The following is a 16,109-nucleotide window of genomic DNA, read 5'->3' on the forward strand; positions in this document are numbered from 1 at the left end:
TCCTGCTTGAGCTGAGGCAGCACCGCTCCTGTCCTGGGATGGGGAAGCCTTCCTGGAAACAGACAGCCAAGCCAGGCGATGCAGGATCAGTGTGGGAGCTGGAGTTTTACTCCATGGCACCCGCTCACTAGGAATCACAGCTGATAGCCACATAAAGCCCCGCTCCCAGTACAGCCCCACCAGCCTCATCCATAAACTCATTAAAAAGCCCCCTCTTCAGGCCCCAGCCCAAGCCCGGCCGAATCAGACCGCGAGCGGCTGCAGCGGGGCCATCCGGGTCCCTAGCGATCTGGTTCTCATCCTGGCTGCAGGTCGTGGGCGCTGTTCCTGAGGTCCAGGTCTCTGTCCCTGGTGGAAGCAGAATCAGGAGAAGCCATCAGACTTGGGATTTTTTTAATGGCAAAACCAATAGAATTCGCTGCAGCATGGCTGGGAATTCACCTGGGAGGGTCACCTGAGCTCACCAGGTGTTTGGGACTTGCAGCCAGAGTTGAGCCCCAACCTGGAAGTCGCTCCATGTTTCCATGGGGCACACCTGGGTCTTGTTGAAGGCGGGTGGGGTTGAAGCACCACGTGATGCCCGTGTGATGCTGCTGCAGGTCTGGGGTCCTCGCGCCCAGCGGCTCTGCCTGCTCCCTGCCTTTCCTGCCCCAGAGTCCTGTCTGCACTGCCTGCCGCGTGCCTGGATTCCAGCTGCTTCTCACCACCTCGGCCACGCGGCTCTCTCACCAGACTGTTACAGCAGTCTCCTGACGGGTATGCGTCCCCACGAATGGTCACTTCCCACTAACAGCCGGGGTGAGCGTCACGTAGCAGCCTTTTCTGCTCCGTTCCCGTCAGTGGTCCTACGTAAGCTGCAGCCTCCCCACCCCCAAACTTAGTCTCTTAAAGATTTATTTATTTATTGGAAAAGCAGAATGACAGGCGAGAGGAGGTAGAGCAACAGAGATGAGAGAGAGCTCCCATCCCCTGGTTCATCCCCCACATGGCCACAGCATGCTGAAACCAGGAGCCGGGGACTCCCTCCTGGTCTCCCCTGTGGGTGGAAGGGGCCCAGGTACTCAGGTCATCCTCTGCTGCCTGCCCAGGTGCGTCAGCAAGAAGCTGGGTCAGCAGCAGAGCAGCCAGGACTTAAACGGGGGGGGCTCCAGTCTGGAATGCTGGGGTCTCCAGCGGAGCTTAACCCTACACCCCACAACGCCAGCCCCAGCCCCAAACTTGATGGCCTTATTTCCTACCACTGTATTCTCTGCCAGTCACTCCAGCCATGCTGGCCTCGGGGCTGACCCCGGTGCATTCCTCCCCCAGGGCCTCTTCCCTTGTATCCACTTCACCCTCTCCCCCCTTCATCCAGGTATCTTCCCAGCTGACCCCTCCTCAGAGAGGTCACCCCTGACCATCCTTTTTGCTTAGCATGCACTGTCCAGCCACCTTCTGCTCACATCACTTTCTTGTGTTCATTTCTCTAGCTGCGTAACTGATCAGCCTCCAAATCGATGGCTTGCAACAATGGTTTATCATCTCCTACTTTGTGCGGTTCAGGAATTCAGGAAGACCACGGTGGGGACAGTTTATCTCTGTCCACAGTGGTTGCGGCTTCCGCTCACTGGCTGCTGTCACTCCCTGTCGCCTGGGCATCCTCCCTGCGCAGTGGCTCGTCCCAAGGGCGGAAGGAGCCAGGCAGAAACCGTAGCCTCAGAAGCCACGTGGCAACACGCACTCAGGCCCACGCTCAGGGCAGGGGGTGGACTCCCTCCTCCGGAGGGGGCGTGTCCGGCATTTGCAAGCCTGTGCTGCCCTTCACTCTCTTGGTTTTTCTTCAGGCTGGGTCCCTTGCTGACTTACACGTCTGCACAGGGGTCTCGAGTGAGGTCATTCTGTGCATTTCTAAAGCGGACAGGTTCTGGTGTCCTTGTGGACGTATCCTCCTGGGCTCAGCTGACCCACTCAGTCTGCAGAACTTGCACTCAACGCCTCGCACTCTGCACGGTAACGTTCTCCATGCTGTGACGGATGAATGGCATCCTGTAACCATGGTTACGGGACCTTCAGAATAACCTTCCCACCCTAAAAGTCTCCTCTTCACGCTTTACCTGCTCAACGCCCCCACTCTCAAGCCCCTTCCAGTTGCTGACCTGTTTGATGTCTTATAGCTTTGATCATCACAGAAGGCCCTAAAAATGGCGTCATATAGTGCACGGACATTTCAGACTGTCTTATTTTACGTAGTAAAATGCACTTAAGATTTATTCATGTTTTTGCATGGCTTGATAGCTTGTTCCTTTTTTTTGCTAAGTAGTTTTCCACTGAATGGATGTACCATCATTATTGATCCGTTCACTTATTGATAGGGATATTGATTTTAATTTGGGACAATTATAAATAAAGCTGCTACAAATTTTTTTAAAACAAGAAGTTCATATAAAATAGATTTATTCTGGTATAGTTTATTTTTGTATAAAAAAAAGTATACACAGGTCTTCAAAAAGTCCATGGACGATGCACATTAATGAAAAAACTGCAAGGATTTCAAAAACTTGTTTGCACCAAAGTAAGCTTATCGTTTCACTCCGCTGTTCCCTGGGGCTTTTGAAGGCCCCATATATACCCTGTATTTGTGGTCTTGCCCATCCAAATGTCCGTTTCCCGCCAGGTGGTTGGTATCCGCCTGTGCCACCGCTGCCTTCACCGCTCCTGCAGCCCGTGGCTTTGATCATTGTGTGTGTGGCGCACAGGAGTTGCTCACTGTGCTTTTTAGATGAGCCAGTTGCCACGTAGTCATTGCTGTTAGGTTCCTTTTTAAAGATTGACTTGTTTATTTGAAAGTCAGAGTTGGAGAGAAGGAGAGGCAGAGAGAGAGGTCTTCCATCTGCTAGCTCACTCCCCAAATAGCTACAATGACTGGGGCTTGGCCAGGCCGAAGCCAGGTTTCCCACATGGGTACAGGGGCCCAGGTACTTGGGCTGTCCTCCACTGCTTTCCCAGGCCATAGCAGGGAGCTGGATCAGAAGAGGAGCAGCCAGGACTCGAACCAGTGTCCACATGGGATGCCGGCTCCACAAGCGGTGGCTTAACTCACAATGCCCCAGCGCTGGCCCCCGCTGTTAGGTTTGGAAACAGCTTGTTTGCAGGGGATCCAGAGTCTGGTGGGGAGGAGACCAGGGAGGCCCTGTGAGGGTGAGCTCTCTGCTGACAGCAGAGAGCATGTACTTGGGCCACTTACACGGCTCCACGAAGTCGGCGGGCGGGTTAGCACCTGCTCTCGATGTTACTTCTGATCTGCGCCAGTGGGTGATCTGGCTTTCCCAGGTGGCTGCTGCTCCCTGAAGGGGAAGGACTGTGTCTTTCTTTTCTTTTCTTTTTGCTACAGAAAATACAGCACATTTAAAACTCAGTGGCTTCCTAATCAAGAGGCATCAGCCATGGTGAATACTAATCAGTGTGTGCTGGGTGCCAGGTGCCATATTAGACATTTGATGTGTATTACCTCTTAATCCTCAAATAGAATTGTGTCCATTTTACAGATGAGGAAACTGAGACTCAGAAGGTAAAAAAAAAAAAAAAAAAAAAACAAAAAACAAAAAAACAAGGGCCTGGCACACGGTGGGGACCCAGTAATACGTGTAGAATGATTGGAATCCCGGTATCTGACTGTGCCTCTGCATTGTATGTGCTCTCCCTAAGATGCTGTGTGGAGCATTGGACTATAGCATCTGCATATGAATAAATCTATCATCTGACCCTAGGTTGCTCCCCGGGAAGCCACATCTGGACTAAACCCGGAGAAGGCACAGCTTCAGACACACTGAACTGGAGACAGGTGCAGCACCTCGGGGGTTGAGGAGGCTCCGGCCGGGAATGGGTATGTCTGTATTGTTTATTTACACTGGGTAGCTGAGGGAGTATTTTTAAAATTTTATGCATGGAAGAAGGGTCTGTGTGTCTGTGAGAAGGTTGGCTCCTAGCAATATGCAATGTATTGTCCTTGTCTTCCCGACAAGGTTGTTTATTTTAAAGGCAGACAGAGACAGACCTTCCAACTACTGGTTCACTCCCCAAATGCCTGTAATGGCCAGGCAGAAGCTGAGAGCCAGGAACGCCACCCAGGTCTCCCAGATGGGTGCCAGGGGCCCAGCAACTTGTGACATCACCAGCTACTTCCCAGAGTGTGCGTTAGCGAGAGGCTGGAATTGGGAGCGGAGCCAGCACCTGAGCTCCTAGTGGGACATGTGGACATGGCAGCCTGGAATTTCAACCACGAGGCCACGCACCTTCTCCCCGGCAAGGTTTTCTAGCTATTGGCCAGCCTGCTTCCTTTAACCTCCTCCCCTCTCCATGGGATCATGGTGCACACCGTACGCCCCATCCAACCACCCAGAGAACCGTATTCTGCTCCCCTGCCCCCAGCACTGCCTGCTTAGCTGGCTCAGAGGTGAGCAAGCAGTCAGAGCAGTCCCCTGGGCTGCAGCAGGTAGAGGAGACTTTGCCTGTGGAGTTTAAGAAAGCTCTGGAAACACAGTGCCCCCCGCCCCCCACTCCGGGATAACCAGTCCACTCAGAGCTTCCTGCCCGCGCCCCGTCTGTCTCTCACCCGCACACATCTCACATCAGGTGTCCACTTGGGGGTGGGGCGCTGCCTGGCAACTGTAAGGAGCACACAGGGCCATGGCCTCTCCCCCTTATAATCACTTTTAAAAAGAGCCAAAAGACACAGAAACCATGTTTAAATTTGGATGCTGGGGCTGGACTTGGGGCGTAGCTGGTAAAGCCACCCACCTGCAGCACTGGCATCCCATCTGGATGCTGGTTCGAGACCCAGCTGCTCCACTTCCAGTCCAGCTCCCTGCTAATGACCTGGGAAAGCAGTGGAAGATCCCCCAAGTGCTTGGGCCCCTGCACCCACAGAGGAGACCTGGATGAAGCTCCTGGCTTAGTCTTCTGAGGCCATCTGGGGAGTGAACCAGCAGATGGAAGATCTCTCTCTCTATTGCTCTTTAAAGTGAATAAATAAACCTTTAAAAATAAAAACAAAACAAGCAACCAACCAAACAAATGTGGCAGCCCCGCCGTCTCCCTCAGGACTTGGGATTCTCTGAACGGTCTAACAGATTCTCAGGTTTGTCTCTCAGTCACGCTCCTGGTTAAAGTATTCCAGAGAAATCTGAAATTTCAGATTTTGTTTTTTATTTTTGGAGGGTTTATTAATTTTGGTCAAAATAAATTGCTTGTTATTTTAAAATGCGAGTGCCAGGTGAACGTATGTTGTTGAAAGTGAAAATCCGGCCGGTGCCGCGGCTCACTAGGCTAATCCTCCGCCTGCGGCACCGGCACCCCTCTACCTGTGTATACATGCGTGTGATAAAGTTTAATTTGTAAATTGGGCTCAGTAACAGATTAACAGCTGGTGATAACATAGGGCAGGTGTAACAGTGTGCTGTGCCGGCGTTGCCAGCATTGTTGGGGCTGTTATGAAATACAAGCACTGCCAGACTGCAATGATAACGAGAGAACCAGCACCACTACGAAGTAATAAACAAGAGGGTGGTGTATACAACATGGACACTCTGCACCCAGAGGCCATCCATGGCTTGGGTGGCATGGCACAAGATTTCACCAAGCTACGCAATACGGCATGCAATTTAAAACCTAGGGGAGCTGTTTATTTCTGGAATTTCCATTTGATATTTTTGAACTGTGGCTGACTTCCAGTAATTGGAACCATGGAAAGTGAAACCGTGGATAAGGGAGTACAGCTTCCTAGCTTGGTATATTTTTCAGCCTATGTTTTAAATGTAGAAATTAACATATTTATTACCTTTTAGGGAAATTTTATTCTTCACAATAGTTTCAACTAACCTTTGCTAGATAGGTATGGTCTGGTACAATGCCCTGGGCTCCATGTGGGCATTTAAATTTAAAGAAAAAGTATTCAGTTTCTCAGTTGCACCTGCTGTATTTCAAGCACTGGGTATGACTAGTAGTTACCACATCGGATGCTGCTTGGGAGGCCAGCATCCCATAGGGGAGTGCCAGTTCCACTTGCGGCCACTCCGCTTCTGATCCAGCTTCCTGCTAATGTGCCTGGAGAGCAGCGGCAGGCAACCCAAGTGCTCAGAACCTGGTACCCATGTGGGAGTATGAAATTCTATGAACAACACTGGTCTAGATAATCTTCTATGTCATTACATAGAAAACTTCATTACATACCTCAGTCTCTCCCATTAAATGTCTCAATCCTTTTTTTTTTTTTTTAATTTTATTTATTCACTTGAGAGGTAGAGTTAGAGAGGGAGAGACAGAGAGAAAGATCTTCCATCCCCTGGTTCACTCCCCAAATGGCTGTAAAGGCTGGAGTTGAGCTGATCTGGAGCCAGGAACTTCTTCTGGGTTTCCCACATGGGTGCAGGGGCCCAAAGACTTGGGCCATCTTCCACTGCTTTCCCAGGCCATAGCAGAGAGCTGGACCGGAAGTGGAACAGCCGGGACTTGAACTGGCACCCATATGAGATGCCGGCATTGCAGGGGGTGGCTTAACCGGTTACACCACAATGCCAGCCCTGACTTTGGCTAATTTTAGTGTCTGTAAGTTACAGCAGTACAGTGTATGAGGCTGCATTTTAACTGACAATGGACAATAAAAATAAAATCCCACAGTCAAAAAATTGCCTTTTTGGTCGATTTTGTAGCACCGCAGATAAGGCCACTGCCTGCAATGCTGGTGCAGACAGGAGAACTCTTTGGACTGCTTTTGTAACAGACAGATATTCCCTCTGCTGGCTTATTCCCCAAATGCCCACCATAGCCAGGCAAAGCCGAAGCCAGGAACCCAGGACTTCATGCAAGTTTTGCACATGGGTAGCAGGGTTCTGAGCACTTGGGTCACCTGCTGCTGCTATCCAGGCACATTAGCAGAAAGCTGGATCAGAAACGGAGTGGTGACAAGTGAACTGGCACTCCCCTATGGGATGCTGGCCTCCTGAGCGGCAGCTTAACCCACCGCCGTGAAGCCTGGCCCTGTAACTCTTCTTAACCCAAATTCATATGAAACTAAAAGTTCTTAAGAATGTTAGTTCTTGATTAATTAATTAATGTATGTTCTTAATTAATACCAGTTGTATTAATCAGGGTGCTCCAGAGAAACAGAGCCAAGTGTGTGTCAAGGTCATCCAAAGCCAGGAGGGTCTGAGAAATTGTGGCAGCCAAGGACAGGCTAAGGAGACAGAACAACCGCAGGTGATGAGGGACTCCAGAGAGGACCCTAGAGAGAAAAAGGACGGTAGGCAGAAACTAAGGGAACCTTGGTTGGCGCCGCAGCTCACTAAGCTAATCCTCCACCTGCGGCACCGGCACCCAGGGTTCTAGTCCCGGTTGGGGCACAGGATTCTGTCCCGGTTGCCCCTCTTCCAGTCCAGCTCTCTGCTGTGGCCCGGGAGTGCAGTGAAAGATGGCCCAAGTGCTTGGGCCCTGCACCCGCATGGGAGACCAGGAGAAGCACCTGGCTCCTGGCTTCAGATGGACCGTAGCGGCCATTTTGGGGGTGAACCAACGGAAGGAAGACCTTTCTCTCTGTCTCTCTTTCTCTCACTGTCTCTGCCTGTCAAAAAAAAAAAAAAAGAAAAGAAAGGATGTTGTCGACCCATATATGTGCCCAAATGCAACATTCACAAAAAAAAGAAAAGAAAAGAAACGAAACGAAACGAAACTAAGGGGACCTGGATGAAGTAGGCACCTTGGCTAATGGCACGCGTGGATGCCGGTTCTTCATGTGTGGCCCACACACTGTGGTGAGCGAGCTGTCAGTTACAGGGGAAACCAGCCACAGAGCACAGGGCAGTCCTCTGCACAGGCTTAGCAGTTTTCTTTCTTTTTTTAATTCTTTTTTCCCCAGAAATCTTTTATTTAAGGAACACAAACCTCCATGAATTTCATAGGTACAACTTGTAATTCTTCCCACCGTGCCCACCCTTCCAGCCACACTCCCACCCCTCCTTCTCCTCCCTCTCCTATTCCATTCTTATTTTTTACTAAGATCTATTTTCAATGAACTTTGGACATGTATGATTAGCTCTATGCTAAGTAAAGAGTTCAACAAATAGTATGGAAAAAACCTGTTCCTCAACAGTCGAGACAAGGGCTGTTCAAGTCATTGCTTCTCAAAGTGTCAATTTCCCTTCTATAGATTACCTTTTAGGTTCTCTATTATATGCCGCAGGTCAGGGAGAACATACGGTATTTGTCCTTTTGGGACTGGCTTATTTCACTAAGTATGATGTTGTCCAATTTCATCTACTTTGTTACAAACGATAGGATTTCTTTTTTTTAATCGCTGTGTAGTAGTCCATGGTGTACACATCCCATAATTTCTTTATCCAGTCTTCAGCTGACAGGCATTTGGGTTGATTCCATGTCTTAGCTATTGTGAATTGCGCTGCAATAAACATGGAGGTGCTGATAACTCTTTCATATGTTGATTTCATTTCCTTTGGGTGAATTCCCCAGGAGTGGGATGGCTGGGTCATATGGTAGGTCTACATTCAGGTTTCTGCTGTATCTCCATACTGTCTTCCACAGTGGCATTCCCACCAACAGTGGATTAGTGCCTTTCCCCCCACATTCTTGCCAGCATTTGTTGTCTGTTGATTTCTGTATGAAAGCCATTTTAATGGGGTGGTGGTGGTGGTGGTGGTGGTTTGAAACCTCATTGTGGTTTTGATTTGCATTTCCCTGGCGGCCAGTGATCCTGAGCATTTTTTCATGAGTCTGTTGGCCATTTGGATTTCCTCTTTTGAAAAGTGCCTGTTTAAGTCTTTGCCCATTTCTTAACTGGGCTGTTTGTTTTGTTGTTGAGTTTCTCGATCTCTTTATATATTCTGGATATTAATCCTTTATCAGTTGCATAGTTTGCAAATAATGACTCCCATTCTGTAGGTCGCCTAGCCGTTTCCTTTAAACCTAAATCTGCCCTAAAATTAAGGTTTATGAAAAGGAGAAGTGACCAAGGCAAAAATAAGTTTAGGGTCCATAATATAAATAATTGTAAAATGTATGAGACACACAGCAGAGCAGGCACGAAAGGAAATGGAAGGTGGCGGCTCAAGGTTCCTATGTTGTGTGTGAGGTGTTGTGATATCACTCGATGGCGGACTGTGAGAAGTCAGAGCCCCAGAGCAAGCACTAACAAAGTACACACACACACACACACACACACACACACACACACCCTTAATAAATCAGTAGTGGAGATCAATGGAACCCTAAAAAGTACTTCAATCCACAAAGGAGAGAAAGAGGGGAAAAGGAATAAATCAGAAAACAAAGGACCAGATGGAAAACCTGAATCCACATCAAAAGCTACTCCAGGTGTAGCTGATTGGAACATTCTACCCCACAAGTGAAGACTTGAAAGACATGATCCTTGCAAATGCTAAGCACAGTAAAGCAGAGTGCCGATACTCACTTTGGACAAAGTGTATTTCCGTTTGCGAAACAGCACCAGGGATAAAATGGCGTATTTCAAAATGATAATGAGGTCAGCTCACTGAATGATGTAATCCTAAGTCTGTATGCCCTGGTAACGGCAGAATCGAAAGAGTAATGCATATGCATGGTGTGGAACTCAAGCCAAAAACATGAATTCTGTTTGGCACATGAAGAGGGAGTCCATCTGTGGGAGAAACTGCTATAAATTGAGTTGTTGAGTCGAAGTCTGTGTTGACTGTTTGATTGGTACTGGAAAATCGCTCCCTAAGGAGGTGCGCCGGGTTCCACCTTCTCAATGGGGGTAGGTGGTGCAGCATGGGAGCAGCTGCCTTCGCATCAGCCGCATGTCCTGGGCACCTCCGAGAGCCCGTCCACACACCTGTGTGCCCATGTGTTACCCTTTCGCTCCCCGAGAGGCACTCTGCCTCTCTCCCGTTTGTAGATCACTGGGACAGAGGGTTGAAGAAGGATGGGAGGGCGGCTTAGGAAGCTAGGACCATCCCAGACCCCAGAAATCTTTGCTTTTCTACATTGTTTATTTTCCCTGCCTCATTGGGTAGCAGCTAAAAACGGAGCAGAGAGTAGTCAACTTCTCTCTCTCTCTCTCTGTCTCTCTGTCTCTCTCTCTGTCTCTCTGTCTCTCTGTCTCTCTCTCTGTCTCTGTCTCTCTGTCTCTCTCTGTCTCTCTGTCTCTGTCTCTCTGTCTCTCTCTGTCTCTCTGTCTCTGTCGCTCTCTCTGTGTCTCTCTCTCTCTCTGTCTCTGTCTCTGTCTCTCTCAGGGTTACTTGGCTTTACCATCTTGGCTTGAGCGGCTAGAAGCAACATTCCAATCAGCTTTCTTGATGGACACTAACCGTAACTTTCATGAGGTTTTTACATCACGGGATGTCCTTCATTTGTTTCTCAGCAGGATAGTTGTCGCCTGTGTGTGTGTGCGTGTGTGCCTGCATGTGCTCTGCAAGAAAATGAACCCTGCCCCTGAGACCCTTCCCAAAGTTTTGAACCACCTCGCTCCCCCCACCTTAACATGCCTCCTTCCCTTGTGAAAAGAACATTTCGTGAACTCGGGAGCCGAGACTCACGCCTGATTTTCGCCCTCGAGATGAGCTTCATGACTGGAAAGTGCGCAAGCGCCACGTGCACTCCTACTGCAGTGGCAAAGTGAAGCGGTTACGGGGCAGGGGCTTGGCTGGGGTGGGGGGCAGTTAAGTATTTTGCAGAGGCAGGAAAAGAACTTCCCATTCAGGGGGGCTTACAACCAGCTGCATCCAGCCGGCCGGGCAGAGTCATCTTTGTGAACTTTTGCTTTGGGCTGTCCTCATTTTCTGTTTTCTGTCTGCACCCCCACAGCTTTTGGTTTTGCAAATTAAGGGGCTGGAGAATTTGTTACCTGCCACACTCACAGATCTCTCTGGGTAATCCCTACTGTGACCAGAGAGTCTGTGTTCTACAGTGAGGGTGAGAAACAAAGTGAGGTTATTTGGGGGTTTCCTTTCTAAAATTCCAAGGTGAACTGAGAGGTGCGGGCGGTGCATCATGAAGTGAAAACCCTTGCAGACTGGAAACATCGCCACTGCTCCCCAGGTCTGCTAACCATGCGCATCTGCTTTTTCCTTCTTTCTGACTGGAGACATCCTCAGAATTGAAAAAGGCCACGTCCTGGACAGGTTGTACATTCATCAAGGATTTCAGAAGCCAGTGCCAACCTTGCAAAGATTTGAGAGGCAGGCATTTGGCAAAGCAATTAAGACACTGCTGGGGCATCTCATGGCGCAGTGCCTGGCTGCACTTCTGATCCCGCTTCCTGCTCAGGTGCCTGGGAGCCAGGGCATGACGGCGAAGCACTTGGATTCCTGCCACCCTTGTGGAAGACCCGAATTGAATTCCAGGTTTCTGGCTTCAGCCTGGCCCAGCCCTAGCTGTTGTGGGCAGCTGGGGGAATGAACCAGCAGATGAAAGATCTCTGTCTCTCTTGACTTGGAAGCAGAGAGCTGGGACTCTCAAACTGGCTCTTGCTCGGTTGCAAGGCCCTGTGAAGTGTGACTTAGAGGAAGCCACTGCTGCAGTTACACAGCAGGGACAGGTCCTTGGGTCCTGGCAGAACCCCCATTCTCCCCGGTCAAACCATCCTCTGCCCTCTGCCCCCAGCCCCTCTGCTTTCCCATAAACACCACGGCTGTCTCCTGAGCCCCTTGCTCGGCAAATAAAAGCCGAGGGCTAAGTAAATTTGCTTCCCAGCCATTATTTTTGTGAGGTCATGGAGTTAAGCACGTAAAGAATACTAGTGCGAGGGAACCATTCAGAATCTGTGATTTGTGCTGCAAAACCGACAAAAGCTCTTAGCCGCTTGTTCCCTCCCGTGCCCACGGGGCCTGTGTTTCCCAGTTCATCGAAGAGGAATCTCTCACACCAGCGTCTCTGCTTCCCAGCCCATCCCTCTGTACTCAGCTTCCCAGAGAACCTGACCTGGTCCTGCAGATTACTAGGACAAGTATGATCGTAAGAAAATAAAGAAGAAAGGAAAGAAGAGAAACCTACCCAGTCTTTAGTAGGCACAGCAGGAATTGCCAAACTCTGTAAAGAGATAGATAGTAAACATTTTCCATTTGGGGGTTTCAATTATCGGAAAGACAAAGCTCTTCTGTCTGCTGGTTTACTCCACAAATGCCTGTAACAGTCAGAGCTGGGCCAGGCAGAAGCCAGGAGCCAGGCACTCCACCTGCGTCTGCAATGTGTGTGGCAGGGCTCCAAGTGTCTGAGCTGCCACCTGCTGCCTCCCAGGTGTGCACCAGCAGAAACTGCAATTGGAAGCGGAGGAGCCAGGAATCCAGGCAGGCACTCGGATGTGGGACGTGGGCCTCCCAAGCGGCTCTTTTTTTTATTTTTTATTTTTTTTATTTTTATTTATTTATTTATTTTTGACAGGCAGAGTGGACAGTGAGAGAGAGAGACAGAGAGAAAGGTCTTCCTTTGCCGTTGGTTCACCCTCCAATGGCCGCCGCGGCCGGCGCGCTGCGGCCGGCGCACCGCGCTGATCCGATGGCAGGAGCCAGGAGCCAGGTGCTTTTCCTGGTCTCCCATGGGGTGCAGGGCCCAAGCACCTGGGCCATCCTCCACTGCACTCCCTGGCCACAGCAGAGGGCTGGCCTGGAAGAGGGGCAACCGGGACAGAATCCGGCGCCCCGACCGGGACTAGAACCCGGTGTGCCGGCGCCGCTAGGCGGAGGATTAGCCTAGTGAGCCGCGGCGCCGGCTCTTTTTTATTTTTATTTTTTTAAAGATTTATTTATTTGGGCCGGCGCCGCGGCTCACTAGGCTACTCCTCCGCCTTGCGGCGCCGGCACACCGGGTTCTAGTCCCGGTCGGGGCGCCGGATTCTGTCCCGGTTGCCCCTCTTCCAGGCCAGCCCTCTGCTGTGGCCAGGGAGTGCAGTGGAGGATGGCCCAGGTGCTTGGGCCCTGCACCCCATGGGAGACCAGGAAAAGCACCTGGCTCCTGGCTCCTGCCATCGGATCAGCGCGGTGCGCCGGCCGCAGCGCGCCGGCCGCGGCGGCCATTGGAGGGTGAACCAACGGCAAAGGAAGACCTTTCTCTCTGTCTCTCTCTCTCACTGTCCACTCTGCCTGTCAAAAAAAAAAAAAAAAGATTTATTTATTTGAAAGGCAGAGTTACGGGATGGGGGTGGGGGTTGGGGGAGAAAGAGGTTTTGCATCCGTTGGTTCACTCCCCAAATGGCTGCAGTGGCTGGAGCTGGGACAGTCCAAAGCCAGGAGCCAGGAGCTTCTTCCAGGTCTCTCACACAGGTACAGGGGCTCAAGGACTTGGGCCATCGTCCATTGCTTTCCCAGGCCACAGCAGAGAGCTGGATCGGAAGTGGAGCAGCCAGGACTCGAACCGGCACCCACATGGGATGTGGGCACTGCAGGCGGTGGCTTCACCTGCTATGGCATAGCAGCTCTTAACCTGTGTGCCCACCACCGCCCCTCCTGCTTTGTGACAGTTTCCTGCGATGATGACGTTTCCTGTAGTACCAGAGGTCTTCACGTGGGTCATGGAAAACACGTGCTATGAACAAAAGGCATGGATTTCCAATTTTTTTGCACCAAAATTAATTTCATTTTTCCGTATTTCGAAGTCCCCTCGTGTGTTTATGTCAATGACGGTGGTGACTGGATCCCAATGCGGTTTCCTTTATAGATGCTGACATTTGAATTTTATCCAAACTGTGTCATAAGATAGTCTGATTGTTTCCCAACTAGTTTTTTTTTATGTAAGAACTGGGGCTGGCGCTGTGGCGCAGCAGGCTAAGCAGCTGTTTGTGATGCCAGCATCTCCTGTCAGAGGGTTGAGTCCCGGCTGCTCCTCTTCCAATCCAGCTCCCTGCTGTGGCCTGGGAAAGCAGCGGAAGATGGCCCGAGAGCTTGGGCCCCTGCACCGGCGTGGGAGACCCAGGTGAAGCTCCTGGCTTTAGCCTGGCCCAGCCCTGGCCATTGCAGCCATCTGAGGAGTGAACCAGCGGATGGGAGTTCTCTTTTCCTCTCTGTCACTCTGCCTTTCATATAAATAAAAATAAATCTTAACTAAAATACGCAGACGCCATCCTTAGGTCATGACCCAGGGTCCATGGATGAAGACCGGAGAAGCAGAAGAAGCTGGCGTGGGCAGGGCCTCTGTGGGGGTCAGAGCAGGTGGGTGTGAGTCACGGGGCACAGCTGGACAGGGGTTCCTGGACTTTCCTAACCCTGTTCCCAGTCTCCTGAGGAATTCCAGGAATTTAAACCAGGAAGCTGGAAGTCCTGGCAGGTCACTGGGAAGTCCTTATCAGGCTTTAATTGCAAACTGCCCATCCAGATCCCGAGGTCGGTGGCGTTCTGCTTGGAGGAGAAAACCGTCACTCACCCCCCCCACCCCACCCCCGGGACCGAGCCTCTCCACGGCCCAGGTGAGTCTTTGTCTTGGGGCCTCTGCCTGTCGGACGCCAGCTGCACGCCCAAGCAGTGACCGCCGAGCGCCCGCAGACACTGCCAGGTGTCCCTTTGGGGCAGAAACAACCTGCCCCAGCTGAGAAGCACTGAGCTACCTCCGCCGTTTCCATAGGACTTTGTGCGTGGGCGGAAGCGTGTCTGCGTGGGCGCTCTCGAGTCGGCCCACCTGGGCACGGAGCCCTTGCAGCGCGCTGGCGAGCTGGGTGAGCAGAGGGTCCCCTCTTGGTTACGGTGGATCCCTGCTGGACAGTGCTGCTCGAAGCACGAGCGCGCCGCACCACCACCACCACGCAGCGCCGGCCCCGGACAACGCTCACCCTGTGCATGCGGCAGGGCCTCGGGGCGACACCGGCTCTGTGGTTCATTCACTCTCGGAGTTCGCCCATCTCCTGCTGTGTGCTGACCCCCGTGCTGGGGAAGAAGCCGCCGTCCTTCACAGGGCGTTCATGCTGCTGGGCAGGGTTCTCCTTTAGATCAACTACTTCTTTGTTTTTGAAGTTTATTTTATTTATTTGAAAGCTAGAATGACAGAGAGGGGGGAAAGACAGAGAAAGGTAGCTCCCATCCTCTGGTTCACTCCCCAAACGATCGCAATGGCCAGGACTGGGCGAGGGGCCAGGGCCGGGGACTCCGAGTCTCCCATGGGGGTATTAGGAGCCCGAGCACTGGGGCCGTCGTCCGCCGCCTTCCCAGGTGCGTTAGCAGCGAGCTGGGGCTGGAACTGAAGCTCCCGCGCGGGATCCCCCTGTTCAGCTGTGAGGAATTCACGTGTGGCTTTCTCGTGGACATGGGTTTTCAATCCCCTGGACTATACACCTGCAGTTACTGCACCAGATGCCCAGAGCTGTCCCCCCGAGATAGGTTACTTGTAGGTAACACAGAACGCGTCACACTTCATACCTCCTTCACTGCCAATGACAATGACGAGAAAGACTCACCATCTAACAGGAAGCAGCACGGGGCGGGGGGGTCACTGCTGAGTGCCCTCCCAGCACCAGATCCTGTGGTTTTCCCAGAATACCTCCCCAGAGGCCCCAGGAAGGCTTTCACGTCGCTTAGCCTCCAAAATCTTGCATGAGAAGATACGTAATTCCTCAAGTTTCCTTTTTCAAATGCATCCATTCAAGAGAAACATAAACATCTACTTTTAAGTTAAATATAAATAGTATTCAGTCCAAAGAGCTTATGGAAACTAAATAGGGGTTCTGGGGCCACTGTTGTGGCAGGGTGGGCTAAACCACTGCTTACAATGCTAGCAGCCCATATGGGTACCAGGGTCCCTGGTGCTCCACTTCCAATCCAGCTCCCTGCTAATGTGCCTGGGAAAGCAGTAGAAAATGGCCCAAGCTCTTGGGGCCCTGCCACCCATGTGAGAGACCAGATGGAGTTCCTGGCTCCTGGCTTTGGCCTGGCCCAGCCCAGGCTGTTGCAGCCATTGAGGGAGTGAACCAGTGGATAGAGATCTTTTTCCCTCTCCCTGTCAATCTGCTTTGCTTTTCTTCTTTTTTAAAAAGATTTATTTATTTGAAAGTCAGAGTTACACAGAGGAGAAGCAGAGACAGAGAGGTCTTCCATCCGATGGTTCACTCCCCAATTGACTGTAACAGCCAGAACTACGCCTATCCAAAGCCAGGAGCTTCTTCC

At 51.2% G+C, this 16,109-nt stretch overlaps 1 long non-coding RNA gene across 5 annotated transcripts in view; it reads left to right on the forward strand.

Annotated features, from left to right (window-relative positions):
• Positions 1 to 346: 346 nt before the first annotated feature.
• The window catches only part of LOC149123315 (uncharacterized), a 52,266-nt gene continuing 36,503 nt past the window's right edge, over positions 347 to 16,109 (forward strand). For 2 of the 5 annotated variants that reach the window (XR_016215754.1, XR_016215753.1), the window contains exons 1-2: positions 359 to 756; positions 3,747 to 3,862. This is a non-coding gene — a long non-coding RNA (uncharacterized LOC149123315). Of the gene's footprint in view, positions 799 to 3,746; positions 3,863 to 13,755; positions 14,038 to 16,109 lie in introns of those variants that run through there. The other 3 variants (XR_016215755.1, XR_016215756.1, XR_016215757.1) reach the window with 3 other exon arrangements.

The sequence above is a fragment of the Oryctolagus cuniculus genome, chromosome 11 (assembly GCF_051225735.1).
Source record: "Oryctolagus cuniculus isolate XC-2025 breed Fujian yellow rabbit chromosome 11, ASM5122573v1, whole genome shotgun sequence".
NCBI classification, from domain to species: Eukaryota; Metazoa; Chordata; class Mammalia; order Lagomorpha; family Leporidae; genus Oryctolagus; species Oryctolagus cuniculus.